The sequence below is a fragment of the Crassostrea angulata genome, chromosome 1 (assembly GCF_025612915.1).
Source record: "Crassostrea angulata isolate pt1a10 chromosome 1, ASM2561291v2, whole genome shotgun sequence".
Lineage (NCBI taxonomy): Eukaryota > Metazoa > Mollusca > Bivalvia > Ostreida > Ostreidae > Magallana > Magallana angulata.
Window position 1 is genome coordinate 16,810,260 of NC_069111.1, and position 15,016 is coordinate 16,825,275.

The 15,016-nt window shown below is 34.7% G+C and overlaps 1 long non-coding RNA gene across 1 annotated transcript; it reads left to right on the plus strand.

Moving 5' to 3' along the window:
- The first annotated feature begins 2,203 nt into the window (after positions 1–2,203).
- Positions 2,204–3,267, plus strand: LOC128183456 (uncharacterized). Its single transcript, XR_008243605.1, has 3 exons — positions 2,204–2,252; positions 2,831–2,861; positions 3,164–3,267. It is a non-coding gene; the product is annotated as an uncharacterized LOC128183456 (long non-coding RNA).
- Positions 3,268–15,016: the final 11,749 nt, after the last annotated feature.

Sequence of the window (15,016 nt, forward strand, 5' to 3'; positions counted from 1 at the left end):
TAGCATAGATTGTTACTTCGCAATAATGTTAATCCCACCTCACTAAAGGCTAGTTATTTAAAATTGTGTAGAGCTCGCCCAGTCACAAATTCGCTCGCTGACAAAGAGGACAGTAGGGGTAAAAATATAAGGACGGCAAATACTATTTTGCACAATGGAAAAGTATAACAATTGAAAATCATTTTTATTTTCATCCACCACAAGTTCCAGGTAAGCTTGTGACGTCTAAAGGATCTGACGTCAAAATGGTCATACAGACAATTCGTCGTCATGATCACAACGAAAGTCACAAACTTTAGCGTACAGTGTACACGTTTTATCATCTGACTTATTTTTCACAGATCGTTAAGATTGAAAAATGGAGTCAAGCGCTCATTCAGAACCAAGGGATGACCCAGTCACCACCGTGGCGAGTTCTCTGATAGAAATATTTTTTGTCTTATATTTTAAGTCGTTTTTCATCTGTTTGATTGGGGTTCTCTTATATTTTTGATTTGTTAATTACCACAGTTTGAGACATGTTGCAAAACAAAATCTTAAACAGAACTTAAACAGATACCACATTTATTGGGATATCTTGTCGTTTCTTGAGAATGTTATACTTTTGTTACAGGGTAGCCCGGCGTGCTGTAGTGACAATGGACGATGGGCATCGTGCAGATTATTTGATAAAAAGGTTAGTAGAAATGTTGCAAAAATTCCAAAAGAGATCCCTAAAGACAGATGCGTAGGAGGGTGAAGACGAGGAAGCAAAAGAGACAATGCAAAGCAAAAAGGCCGGCAAAAGAAAAGTTGTCACTTACAATTTGCGAATCAGCAAAGCCGGAGGACTTGCGGATGCTAAGAAAATTTAGAAATTTTGCAGCAGATAGAGAAAAATAGGTGTACTTTCAGAAATGGCTTTTAAACAACTACCGTGCCTAGAGATCGAAGTTGAAGTCAGAGGAGATACAAAAAAAAAATAACGAAACTGGCCCCCAAAGACACGATAAGATCAAACGAAGGCGCAAACGCGGTACAAAAATTGAAAAAAGGTCGAAGAAAAGAAAACATATCGTAAATATTTAATAAAAACCGTAGGACAACACTTTATAAATTCATTTAAATCTACTTCTAATAACGGTGAAAATACTACTCCGTGGGGGTGGGTTGGGGGTTAGCAGCATACCCATTACTTCAATCTCGCAGTTCATTTCCTTATTTCAATTCATTTTTTACATGGTTCTGAAATGTGGAGTGAAGCGTCTGTTCCATTTTACATGTAATAAACTTTTTATTAGCAAATTTAATATTAATCTTTCCTGTACCAAAAAGTGGGACCCCCTCCCCTAAAGCCACATGTCTGACTTAAAAACTTGTGCAGTTAAACGTGTAAAGGAGCATAATGATATTGTCAGTATGTTTTTTTTTAATAAAATCACATTTTTCAACAAGAATTTCATCCATCTTAACCTTTATTTTTTTAACATATCCGTAAGTGAAGAACCATCCGAGTTTGACGAAGCCAGTTCCGTTCAAAGGCTGGACAATTTGAATGTAAGCTCTTTATTTGTGAATCTAATTTTGTATTTTTTCAATAACATATTAATCAGATAGTATATTAATTACTAGTATTTTGAATTCGATATTCTCACATAATGCGATTTGTTTTTCAGAGCACATTCAATGCAGATGCATCAGAACTTAAGACGGCAAATTACGAGAAATTGAGGTATCCGATCCATAATAGCCTCAGATTCAATGAATCTGGGTGCATAACAGATATGTATGGGCTTAATACTCATAATTTTCCTATTAAAGTATCAATATTTAAGGGTGGAATGTGTCAAAATTAAATACCTTTTCCTTTTTTGAGGAGGTGTCCCCCTTTGCTTATATTCTATAAAAACTAATTTTTAAAAAATCTACACGGTATGAAATTTATTTTCAATAGTTTTTGTATTCCTAATGATAAAATACACCTTTCCACCACCACATTTTTTGATATTCCTAGTAATTACTTTTTTAATTTAAAACATGTGCTTGTCTCCATAGACCTTAATGCAATCTTCTTTAATTAATAGCTGCTTAGTTAATAATATTTTTGAAAATTTCTCTCGGTAAACCCTTTTCTACTCTTAAATGCTTTAAATTAATACCAAGTATTAAATACATGATGAATATTCAAGGTTGGAAAAATTTGGTCCTAATATGGATCGGATACCTTAAAACAAAAGAAAGAACAAATGGAGGCTGTTTACGCAAAATTGAAGGTAAGCCACTATAATACTAAATTTTCTCTCTCCATGCCTCCTAAAATCGTCATTTAACATATTAGGAAAATCATAACATCTACATTGGACGATTATTTTACGCCCCAAGAATGCGTCTTACTATTTTCAGGTTAAGCATTTGTCAAAGAAGAGTGTTGACTTGGATATAGTGAGGGTATATCGTACAAATTAATTCATAATTGTCACATGAATGTAGATTCAGTTTTTATTGCAGCATTGTTTTTGGGAAAAGTTAAAAACCGACATTTATTAGAAAGATTTAAAGAAAAAAGCTTCCTTTCAGAAATACGTGAGTGAAATCTTAAAAAAGGCTCGGGGAAAGGTGCTGAATGAGGCAACAGTATTGCGGGTATTCCATGCATATAGTTGTAATTCAAGATATAACAACATGGAAACGCTTAACGTCTTTTTTTCTTTTAAGTTAATACATCATGTTTATTGTTAACAGTTCCTACAATGTAGATCTAGAGAAATATTGCTGTGCATAATTAGAAAGAATTGTTCTAATAAACATCACATAGAATATTTAGCGCTAATACATTATCTTCGTTTTACAGGCAAAGACAAAACGACATTGAGGAAATCAAGGTAAGTTACCCCCCCCCCCCCCCCCAAAAAAAACAAAACAAAAACAAAACAACAACAACAAAAACTCTGGTTGAATAATTTTCTCTCTCTTCTTTATTATGTATTTCTCAATCATAAGAATGTCCATTTGTTATTTGGATACATGTCGGAAAAATCATAGAGAAAGCCCGTGAAAGCGTGCTGCAGGAGGCTGCATCTTTGATATTACTGTGTTAATAAATTCAAAATTCTTTTAAACATTCTATGCATTGTAATCCTGCATAAAAGATAATGAGGGTTGTTGATGCTTGTAACCTCTCCAGGTTTCTCAAGATCCATCATCATGAATCCCTGAAGAAAGATGGAATCGGTGAGATAGACATGGACAACATAGGAATGACCCTGAGAGTAGTGCACCATCAGCTACTGGTAAAAATAAAATCAATGTGGATTTCTTAAATAATCGTTTACGGATGTACAATTTCCTCCATGAGAATTGTGTTCAATAATCGAAATTTTATGAGAAAGTATAACGTAAAAATAATTCACTTTGCTACGGTTTCTGTTATTAACAGTAAAGTTAAAAATATTTAAAACAAAAGACAGTACTCTTCCGATTTATCGGTATTAAAGGCCAAAAATTTTAGTCTATTATTTTAGTTTAGTAGTTTAGATATTGACCCTACCCAAGGGTCCTTAACTCCTGACCCAAGACTGGGCAAGAGCCATGAATTTTAAAATCTAGGTACATGTAGATGGCTTTAGGAATATCATAACTATGCATTCAGTTTATCATCTCTGCTTAGAGGTAGAGAACTTGCTTTTCTAAGAATTACAGTGGCCTCCGGGTATAACGAGCTCGGATATAACGAGGTACCGCTTACAACGAGATGGTTTTTTTGTCCCAGATTATTTCTTTAATATTTCCTTTTTAAAAACTCCGGAAAGTACGAGATGGTTTAAAACGAGGTAAACAATTGTGCCCATTAGTTGTAAGCACTATCGGATAAAACGAGGTACTCGCGGCACGCTTGATTGCACACGCTAGTCCCAGGTTACCAACGGTATGGCCATGTAATTTTCACAGGTATGTATATACATGACAATAGATTAAAACTGTTCAGAAATAATGATGAGATGTTTTTATTGCAATGCTCACTTTAGTCATGGCTTCGAATTCAAAGAAGAGGAAAGCAATTTCGTTAGATTAAAAAGTAGAAACAAGTTGCTGTCCTTTATAAAAGGACTACAATACGTGGACCATTTGCATGTGTTTTCAACGAAAACGTGAAAGCCTTAAGATTATCAGAGATTCCACCGACTCTAGCCCTCTGCTTTTCACCACTAAATTTGAACGTTGTATTAAGTATACATGTATGTATAGCCCTGACTTTTCATCTCAAAATTTAAAGGATTCATACTTCTAACATAATTATGATCTATCTATGAATGAAGTTTGCATGTACAGAGAATGTATAGTATCAGGCACTCTGTGAATTCTACTAATTGCGCACACATTACGATTCGCACTACTTTGTTAACTATGCAGCGACAGCTTTGTGTAAATTAAAAATTTCATATTTAGATGCATTTTTCTTGAGATTTAAACTTTTATACAGCGACATATTTATTCAATCATACTAAATGCTTAAAAAATTTAATCGGGAAGTTCTCTAGCCTGGCCTACTATAAAAGTAAAGTTAGGTTACATGCGTATTCGGAAAACAACAAAACATTGCAAATTATGCTATTTGATGCATGTTGTAGTTTCGGCATATCATTAACTTATTTCATAATACTGATAATTCATATCACATGCCAATCATTTAAAAGGAATACTTTGTTTCTGTACTGTTTACCTACAACTTTACATTGAACTTATGTGTGCATATGACACGGAATCCCGATTCAGATAAACGTGTGCTAGCCTGGTTCCCTGAGCTACCCATTACGCACAGGAACCAGGCTAGCTCATGTGCAGGCTGAATTTTCCCCATAGCATCCGGTTTAACCTCACTTATATATTTTCTGCGTGGACCTCAGGGTCCACGCAATAATTAACGAAGTTGAAAAGGGGTTAAAAACAAAAAGTGATGTCGCAAAAGAGTACGGATTAGCTTCAAGTACATTTAGTTCGATTTTGAAAACAAAGATGTGATTTTAGAAGATTACAATTCGGAGGGATTTGGACAAAACAAGAAACGGTTCCGATCAGGTGATTTTACTGATATTGAAAATGCTTTATACACTTGGTTTGTAAAAGCAAGAAGTGAGAACATTCCGATTTCCTGTCCGATATTACCACTGAAGGCAGAAGTTCTTGTAGAGAAATGAAACTACGAAAATTTCAAAGCATCAAATGGGTTTATCGAGAGATTCAAACAGCGCCGGAATATAGTTTACAAAACCTCAGGTGGTGAAAGTGCGAGTGTTGAATTAGATTGTGTTCAAAAATGGAAGGAAAAATTACCGAGTTTAATCAATGGTTACGAGCCGAGAAATATTTTCAACGCCGATGAAACGGGCACATTTTACTGGCTTCAGCCAAACAAAACTTTAACATTCAAAGGTGAAACGTGATCTGGCGGGAAAAAAGCAAAGATAGAGTAACTGTTATGGTGTGTTGTAACATGGACGGAAGCAAAAAAAAACCATTAGTTTTAGTAAAATTAATAATCCGCGATGTTTTAACAGTATCAAAACCCTCCCCGTCGAGTATGGCAAATTCAAAAGCATGGATGACAAGCGATTTCTTTGACAGATAGGTTCAAAAAATTGACCAAAAAATGCGACTAGAAAACATAGAAATACGTCTAGCCCATCCCTCGGTTGAAAAATTTGAAAAATACAAAATTAATATTCCTGCCTCCAAACTCGACATCTCTTCTCAAACCGTGTGATCAAGGCATCATTCAGAGTTTGAAAGTAAATTACAGAAAATGCTTAGCCGAAAATGTATTGGACGATTTTGAAAATAAACAAGAAACTACAATAACTCTACTTATTGCTGTGAATTGGTTGTATTAAGCATGGCACCAGGTAACGCCAAAATGTATTCAAAATTGCTTTCGTAAAGCAGGGTTTTTTTCATTCCGGCAATTACCAGTACCAACGAGATTGTAGATCACAGTGAGCATGACTCAGACGACGACGATCTAAGCTTGGCAGAGTTAGCGAACTTGCTGCAAAAGGCACGTGCCTACAGAAATAGCGACACCGACAATCACATTGAGCCTTCCGATTATGTTTGTGTGGATTCGCAAGTTATTTCGACAGAGACGCTGACGGACGATGGCATTGTTAATTAAATTCGGTGTGAAATTGAAGACGAAGACGGGGCAGAAACCGATAAAGGTTGGGATGAGATCGATGCGTCGGCAGATACTCAAGAAACATCAGAAATTTCAGCACAAGATGCATTAAACGCGATTACAACGTTACAAACTTTCTTTATGCCAAAAACTGACACCTCCAATTCAACATTTAGCATGTTAATATAACTAAATGAAATTATTGAAACTTATCAAAAAAAATAACGAAAAACAATTGTCCATCACGCAGTTTTTGTCTGTCTCTAAATTACCATTTACTTAAACATCCTTTGTGTTTCTTTCTTTTGAACAGTTTGAATAAAGGACTACAGATATGTGCGGTATGGTGAAATATCTGCCCCCGATTTCAGCCAATTCTTAAATAGTATCGTATGAAAATCATATCTTCATAAATCATTGTACAGAGGTAGCTGCAGGTCTGTAGCTCCCGGTCTGAAAAAATTCGGATGGACGACCTGGGAGCTACAGTGCCTCCCATAGTAAAAAAAACCCGCAATTTACGGCGCACAAAAAATTGCGCTAGTTTTGGACTGATGAACCTTATTTTCACACAAATTCTATGAAGACAATTAGTATAATTAAATTCTTCAGACAATTTACTACTGATATTGTTACTTAACTTGCCTCAGACTTTCTTTGAAACATGCAAACCGACCTCGGAAGTAGGCCTATAATGATTCACGTCGAGATCGAGAGTCGCCATTTTTACATGTAAAAAAAACTGCACCACTTCACTTTACAGGGCTGGTGATCGTATTTAAAAGAATATCAGAGGCAAGTGAAGTGACGATATCTGTAGTAAAATGTCCGAGGAATATTTTGGAATCAAATATTAGTACAGAATATGTTCGGAAATGAGATTAATCAATCCAAAACTAGCGCAATTTGTTGTGCGCCGTAAATTGCAGTTTTTTACTATGGGAGGCACTGTAGCTCCCAGGTCGTCCATCCGAATTTTTTCAGACCAGGAGCTACAGACCTGCAGCTATGTACAGAGGGTGCCTGTCACTTTTATCTTGATTTAAGTAATCACTGCTAATTCGCTGTTTATCTATGACGTCACTTATAGAAATAACCTAATTCCCGGACATTTGCAAACTAATTAAAATATTCTCATTTTTGTTTTAAATTTTGTTTTCGGAAGTATAGAGCGCAGGTCTGCTCAAGTACGATTTTAACATGTTTTTCTTCAGATAGTTATACACATTATACTAAAAAATGGTACTTGAGCAAGCCTGCGCTCGATGTTTCCGAGTCGAAAAATCAAGGGAAAATACCAATATTTGCTACTAAACATCAATTTATCCAAACAAGGCAATCTTCATGACGTCATTTCTACATTATGACGTCACTGTGGTGATAACATTTTGCAACCTTAATTTCAAATTGACTTTAACTATCTTTCACCTTTTTTGAAAAGCTTTTTAGAAACTCTGATTTGGGGGGCAAAAAATGCATAAAACCGCACATAGTCCTTATATCTATTTTATTATCACTTGTTTATAGTGATTTGTTATTTGAAATATAGAAAAAAAATTCACATGTCACCATGGGAAATGCCAACCTCGGCTATAACGAGTATCGGTTATAGCGAGAAATAAAACGATTTCCCCAGCATCGATCTCGTTATAGCCGGAGGCCACTGTAATACGTTTTCCTTGTTAGGTCATATTGGTCCCGCCATAGGGTATGAATCCCTGACCCATGAGACTTCACAATTTACGTTCAGGACTTTAGAACATCATGGCCATGCATTTTGTTTATTTCAAATAAATAGATTTGAGTCTGAAAGGTTAAGTGCTTCATGGACATTATAAGCGTTCATTTATTTTTTCTGAAACATGAATGGGAGATGAGAAAATTTTCGAAGATTTGATACAGTTTCCCTATATAGCCAAATTTGCCCCATCCACAGACCTGAATCAGGGAACATATTGGAGTAGAGATGAAGATTTTTAAAGATTTAATACATTTCCACTAATTGTCATATTGGCCTTGCCCAAGGGCCTTAATCTTTGACAAAGGGACCATAAATTCTAGAATGAATTTAGGTTAAAGGCTTCTATAGACATCATAACTTTTCCAATATGTGTGGGAGTAGAAAAGTCGATTTTTGTAATTTTGGTCATTTGTTGGCTTATTTTGGCACAATGAGGACCTGGAAGTGATATGGTCAAACATTTCACAATTTTGTATATATTCCTCTTATGAAAACCTCTTCTCTACATCCGCAGCAGGGATGAAAAACTGAATGTATAGTTATGGTATTTATAAAGCCCTCTACCTAGATTTTAAAATTCATGGCTCTGTACAGATCGAGTACGTACGCTTTCGCGAAGCGTTAACTTTCATTTGTATTGTGACGTCATCTTTTTGCTTGGTTGACGCCATGACGTGAGAGTTTCAACTGCAAATATTCAGCGTTGATTTGTTGAAAATAGCTCGCTTAATGCGTAAAATTAATATTATATTGTGGAATAAACATAAATGTCTCAAAGTATAAGCTACAGTTGTTTGCCATAAATGAGTTCGCAAAATGGCCGACGTTTACGTAGGTCTCTGGGTCATCAGCTGAATTTTTTGGACCAATTATTTATAACAACAAAGTAAAAATGACTTAGCAGACATATATGTTACTGTGTATTATATCCTTGGGAGTGAAATAATCATAGAATTTTTTAGGCTTAGCGATGTATTGAATAAAACGGGAGACTACTCGAAATGTAAATAACAACTCTTCCTGGGTCACAAAATATTCGGGTTTCATTTTTTTGACCTTTGTACTTGTGTAATCAACATTTTTCCTATGGTTTAATGATATTAATGTCTGGACGTTATGTATGCCCAAAATTGCGTTGATATTGTGTTCCTTTACGATTTAATTGGACATAGAATTCGTGTTATCTTTTTTGAGACAAACTATCTGCGATTTGTAAAGTGCCGAACAACGACCGGTGAGAAGCAGTCTGATTACGGTTTTATCCAACACCATAGACTCTGATCTTGCAGTAAATCAAGCTTTTCAGTTCTTAAAAGCATATTTTCTGTTATTTTTTGGGACTCTAAAAGGGCATTCGGTCATCTAGCGGTGGCCTTTTTCACCAACTTTTACTTCTAGTTACAATTTTAGTCTTACTCCGATCTTTAGTATTTAAAACTTTACCTCACACTTTTTGCTGTATATTCCGATCATCCTTCCAGTTTAAGACATTAATAATCCAACATCTGACATCTGTATGACGATTTGTTTCTGCCTTCCCCTATTTTTTCTCCGGTCGGGTGCCATGTCGGTTTGCAGACGATAATTGTTTACCAAAGGGAGATAACTCAAAAAATAACATCGGCGAAAGCAGTAAAAAAGTCGAAGAATCACCGGACGATTTTTTTGATTCGGGTTATCGTAGAAAATAGGCTTTATTTTCTTTTCTAAATCTTCCTTACAGAAAAAAAGTATGTTACGGCGGCCATTTTGCGAACTCATTTATGGCACGCGACTGTATATTTGGGCTCGGGTTTAAAACGTGATGAGGGTTCAGCAAGCCTAGCCCTTCGACACGTTCCCTTAACCTGCTTTATTATAGCTTAATTCATTTTTTTTTCTAGACAGTAAACATGTAATTTATATTAATGACCCTTAATATGTGATGTTATATATTCATTTATTACTTAAATATGTCTGAGTGTTTAATAATACTATAAAGATCACCATTTCCGCCTTTGTCAAATAGATAGCCATTATCTGACAAATCTGGTAATTTGGGCATACAAAAAAAAATTTGATAAGACCTCTGGAACAAACCAGGGCTGCGTTTTACAAAAGAACTTACGACTTACGACCAAATTAATGAATGCAAATTAATTGAGCACCAACTAATCAATGATTTATTCTTGTAGCTGGAAAATACAATTATGGGATTGAAATATTTGTAAACAAATGGTTTTATGTCAGTTTTGATCTTTAAAGATCATTTTACGAGGCTGTAATTATTTACGACTTTGTCGTAAGTTCTTTTGTAAAATGCAGTCCAGGAGATAAGAGGGGTTTTAAGCTCACCTGAGCTGAAAGCTCAAGTGAGCTTTTCGGATCACTTTTTGTCCGTCTGTCCGTCCGTCTGTCTGTCTGTCAGTAAACTTTTTACATTTTCGACTTCTTCTCCTGAACCACTTGGCCAATTTCAACCAAACTTGGCACAAAGCATCATTGGGTAAAGGGCATTCAAATTTTTAAAATAAAGGGACACGCCCTTTTTTAAGGGGAAATAATTAGGATTTATTGAAAATTTAGTGATATTTTTCAAATATCTTCTCAAAAACCATTTGGCCAGAAAAGTTGAAACTTGTGTGGAAGCATCCGCAGATAGTGTAGATTTAAGTTTGTTAAAATCAATGTTCCCGGGGTAAGGTGGGGCCACTATGGGGGGGGTCAAAGTTTACATAGGAGTATTTAGAGTTAATCTTTAAAAATCTTCTTTTTTTCAAAAACCATTTGGCCAGAAAAGCTGAAACTTGTGAGGAAGCATCCTCAGATAGTGTAGATTCAAGTTTGTTCTAATCTTGGTCCCCTTGGGTAAGATGGGGCCACCGTGGATGGGGGGGGGGGGGTTGAAGTTTTACATAGGAGTATATATAATTAATCGTTAAAAATCTTTTTTTTTTTCAAAAACCATTTGGCTAGAAAAGCTAGAACTTGTATGGAAGCATCCTCAGATAGTGTAGATTTAAGTTTGTTCAAATCATGTTCCCCGGGGGTAGGGTGGAGCCACAATTGGGGGTCAAACTTTTACATAAAAATATATAGTGTAAATCTTTTAAATTCTTCTTCTCAGAATCAGCTAATCGGCCAGGAAAGCTGAAACTTGTGTGGAAGCATCCTCAGATAGTGTTGATTCAAGTTTGTTCAAATCATGGTCCCCTGGGGTAAGGTGGGGCCACATATGGGGGGGGGGAGTCGAAGTTTTACATAGGAGTATTTAGAGTTAATCTTTAAAAATCTTTATTTTTTCAAAAACCATTTGGCTAGAAAAGCTGAAACTTGTATTGAAACATCCTCAGATAGTGTAGATTTAAGTTTTTTCAAATCATGGTCCCCAGGAGTAGGGTGGGGCCACAATTGGGGATCAAACTTTTACATAGGAATATAGAGTGTAAATCTTTTAAAATCTTCTTCGCAGAAACGAATCAGCCAGGAAAGCTGTAACTTGTGTGAAGTAGGGTATATTCACGTTTGGTCAAATTATGATCCCCGGGGGTAGGGTAGGGGCACAATGGGGACCGGTTAAATCTTTACAAAGGAATATATTGAAAAAAATCTTTTTCTTTAAAAAACATTTTCTTAGAAAAGGTGCAACATTAGTGAAAGCAACCTTTATTTTTCAGGATTAGGATAGAGCCACATGGGATGGGGGTCCAATTTTACAAAAGGAAACAGTTTAAATTCACCAATATTCAAATGTTATAATATATGGTTTAACTTATGTGCAAGCATTTTAACATATTTTTGATTCTTTTAAATTGTATAGACTTTGGCCTCTGGACAATTCTTGAGCTTCACAAGTTTGATGTAGGTTTATATCCCATTTGATTTTGATCTTCTTGAGACCTATAATGCTCAATAATGCTCAATGTGTGAAATAACTATACTTTGAGAAAAAGGGATCAATAACAAACAGAATATCCAGGGAAAAAGTTGAATTTTTGATATACAGGATCTGTAACACTACATTGTCCATATTATTTTTGGTATATTACTCCTTAAAGCTGATTTTTTAATGTCTGTTGTTGCTCAGGTGAGCAATGTGGCACACGGGCCTCTTGTTTATTTGACCATTTGATGCCTTTTAGCAATAACTTAAATATGTAGAACAGAAAAAGAAATCCCTAGGGCAGAAGTTTTTTAAAAATGTGCAAAATTGATACATTTCAAGCAAAATCCCATAGGGTCCTATGTTAGAAATTAGATGTAATAAACTTTTAGATGACTTTTTAAACAAACGGTGTGGTAAATGTCTTATATTTTTATATTAAAATAAAAATTATATCACTAGAAATTCAGGTAAAAAATTTCATTCAAAAATCTAGGGCAGAACAAATTAGACCCGGCCTCGTTAAGGACAATAAGGTAGGGTTAATATGTCCTCATAGTGTAAATGTTTCTTATGTAGTTTCGTAGCCGATGGAGACTATAGTCTGTCCCAAGTTATTGCTTCCATTACTTTTTGATGATTGTGAATAAAAATACACATATCTGTGAAAGAAATACAGTTGAAATCGATGAAAGGGAATATATCCAAGATATCTTCATTGAACAATTATCATTTTTCACTCATAAAAGTTTACAGAAAAGAAAACAAATTTCTTACGGAGATTTATAATGGGAATTGTTTACATCTTTTCTCCATTCGGAAGTACTCGGGATACCTCGTGCAATTTTTCAACGTTATCATCCGGGATTATTAATGGCTGATGCAATGCAAAATTCCCGTAGACTTTTTATTTTGGGATGTTTATTGAAACCTGAAGCGGTAGAGGGGGCGTTTCAAACAGATAATCTGGACATTTCTCATATTAGTGGATGAACGTAGCTTGAGCACAAAGGTATTTATGATTATCGAAATATCAAGCAAAACGCGGTGGAAGCAAAAACTCGGGACAGAGTATAACAAACTCACACTAAATACATTGTTAATATATACATGATGATCTGATGAGCATTATTAAACTGCATATATTTAATGAGTCATTAATTTCTGTTGTGTCAAAGTTTTAATGAACGAATCGGTTAATTAAAACTTCATTAATTTCTCACATTTTAATGATGACAATGGGGCTTAATAACGCCAAATAACAATGGTGGCTAACGTAATGTTTCATCAATTAGGGCGAAGAAGAGCCAACAGAGTGTTTCGAGAACGTTTTTCCATCGACAATATGTGTGAAGAGGAAATTAGGAGGAAATAACGGTTCGGTAAAGATTCGATAAAGCAAATTGTGGATCTGATTGATCCTATCATTGGCCCCAAAACAAGAGATCACAAGCTCTCTCTACAGAGTTACAGGTACATCACTGACAAATAAAACTTGCTTTGCCATAAGCCTCTGCATACATGTCTATGGCCTCCGTCAAGCAACATCAAGGGCTAACGTCCCTTTGTTTTACTTGATTACGTCCCATATGTCGTCATATTGGTGGCGGATCCTAGAAATTTTAACTGCTATTACAGAAAAATATTGATTTAACTTGTCACACAAAAAATGTAACTGGCGTTATTTTTCAAATATTCCTACTTGTCTTTATCAATTTACACTTTGATTTTGTTTACACTTTCATTTTGTTTACAAGAAAAGTGATACCGAATTATTAGTTATCCACCTTTGTATAAATGATCACAATGGCAGGTGCCTAGAACGAAGCTTTACTTGCCGTTTTTTTAATAAGCCCTTCCCTGGCAAAGATTTTAAGCATTTCTAATACTTTTGACATCAGTTTTTTTATGTCATTTTATATTATTTCCAGCAATTTTTGTGTATAGCAATATATATATATATATATATATATATATATATATATATATATATATATATATATATATATATATATATATATATATTCTGAAAGGGTACATCTTCAAATTTCTGCAATTGATAAAAAAATATTTTAAATATTTTTAGAGTAACCATGGCAACGATCTATGCCCAAATAAAAGAAACTCATCATAATTTCTTTAATTTTATTAAATACAAGACATTTTGGTGCTTCAAAGTAAATAAAAATTATAATTTGATTTTGAAACTTTTTTCTACTTTGAGAATTTCATCCCATTTTGCCCAATTTTATTTCATTTTTGCAAAATTTCATTAATTTTATTGATCATTTAATGATGTTATGAGGATCAAATACATGTAAATAGATGCAAATATTAAATGAGAAATTTCTTTTTTTCTATGACCATCACTTGTAATATATCTATACACTGATGGTAGAATACAGTATCTTTATTGCTTTAAATCTTGTAAAATATTCTAAATATCACCCTGTTGCCATAATCTAGGCAACCTTAGGTGGCAGGGGACAGTTTTTTTTTATACAATTCATATAGCCAAGGGATGCATGTCTTTGGAACTCTGTAACTAGAATTTCCTCAGTTCCCATTCAGCAAAACTACCTTTAATTCACTCTTTATAAGGCCAATCACCAATTTCTGAAGAAAATTATTAGTCAAAACCTGTAAAATTCTCTACATACTGGTTTTTATGAGATTTTGACCCTTTCATATTTTGCTAATTTTTCATGATTTTTCAGCTTTTTAGACCTCCCCCAGCTATTTCCCTGCAGAGGGTTGACTTTCTGTACCGCGTCCATGTTGCACTATCACTTGTCAGAAACTTACCGGTGTATAGTTTACAATGTCCCATCCACCTACTTTTCGTGTTATTTTACCTCCCGTCTGTAACTTGCAATTTCATTGTGTAAAGTCAGCACAACAGTCATAGCAGCAGGTTTCGCATTTTACTTCTGATTCTTATGTACCTAACATAAGGGGCCTACATATTGCATATCAATTTCAACAACAGACATCCCTCTAACTAATGATAATCATTAAAAATCATTTCATGAATTTTAGCAACACTCAGAAGCCTTCAAGTACAGCAACTCTCATATTTTACAAAAATATTGACGCGTACTTTATTCGAAACTGTCCCTTGCTACCTTATTCAAATTGAATATTTCCATTTTCATGTGTATAGAATTGAAACAAAAGAAAATCCTCTTATGAACCTTTTCTAATAACATTTGGTGGGCTTATAAATAAGAATTACCTTGATAACATAATGACTGAACACAAA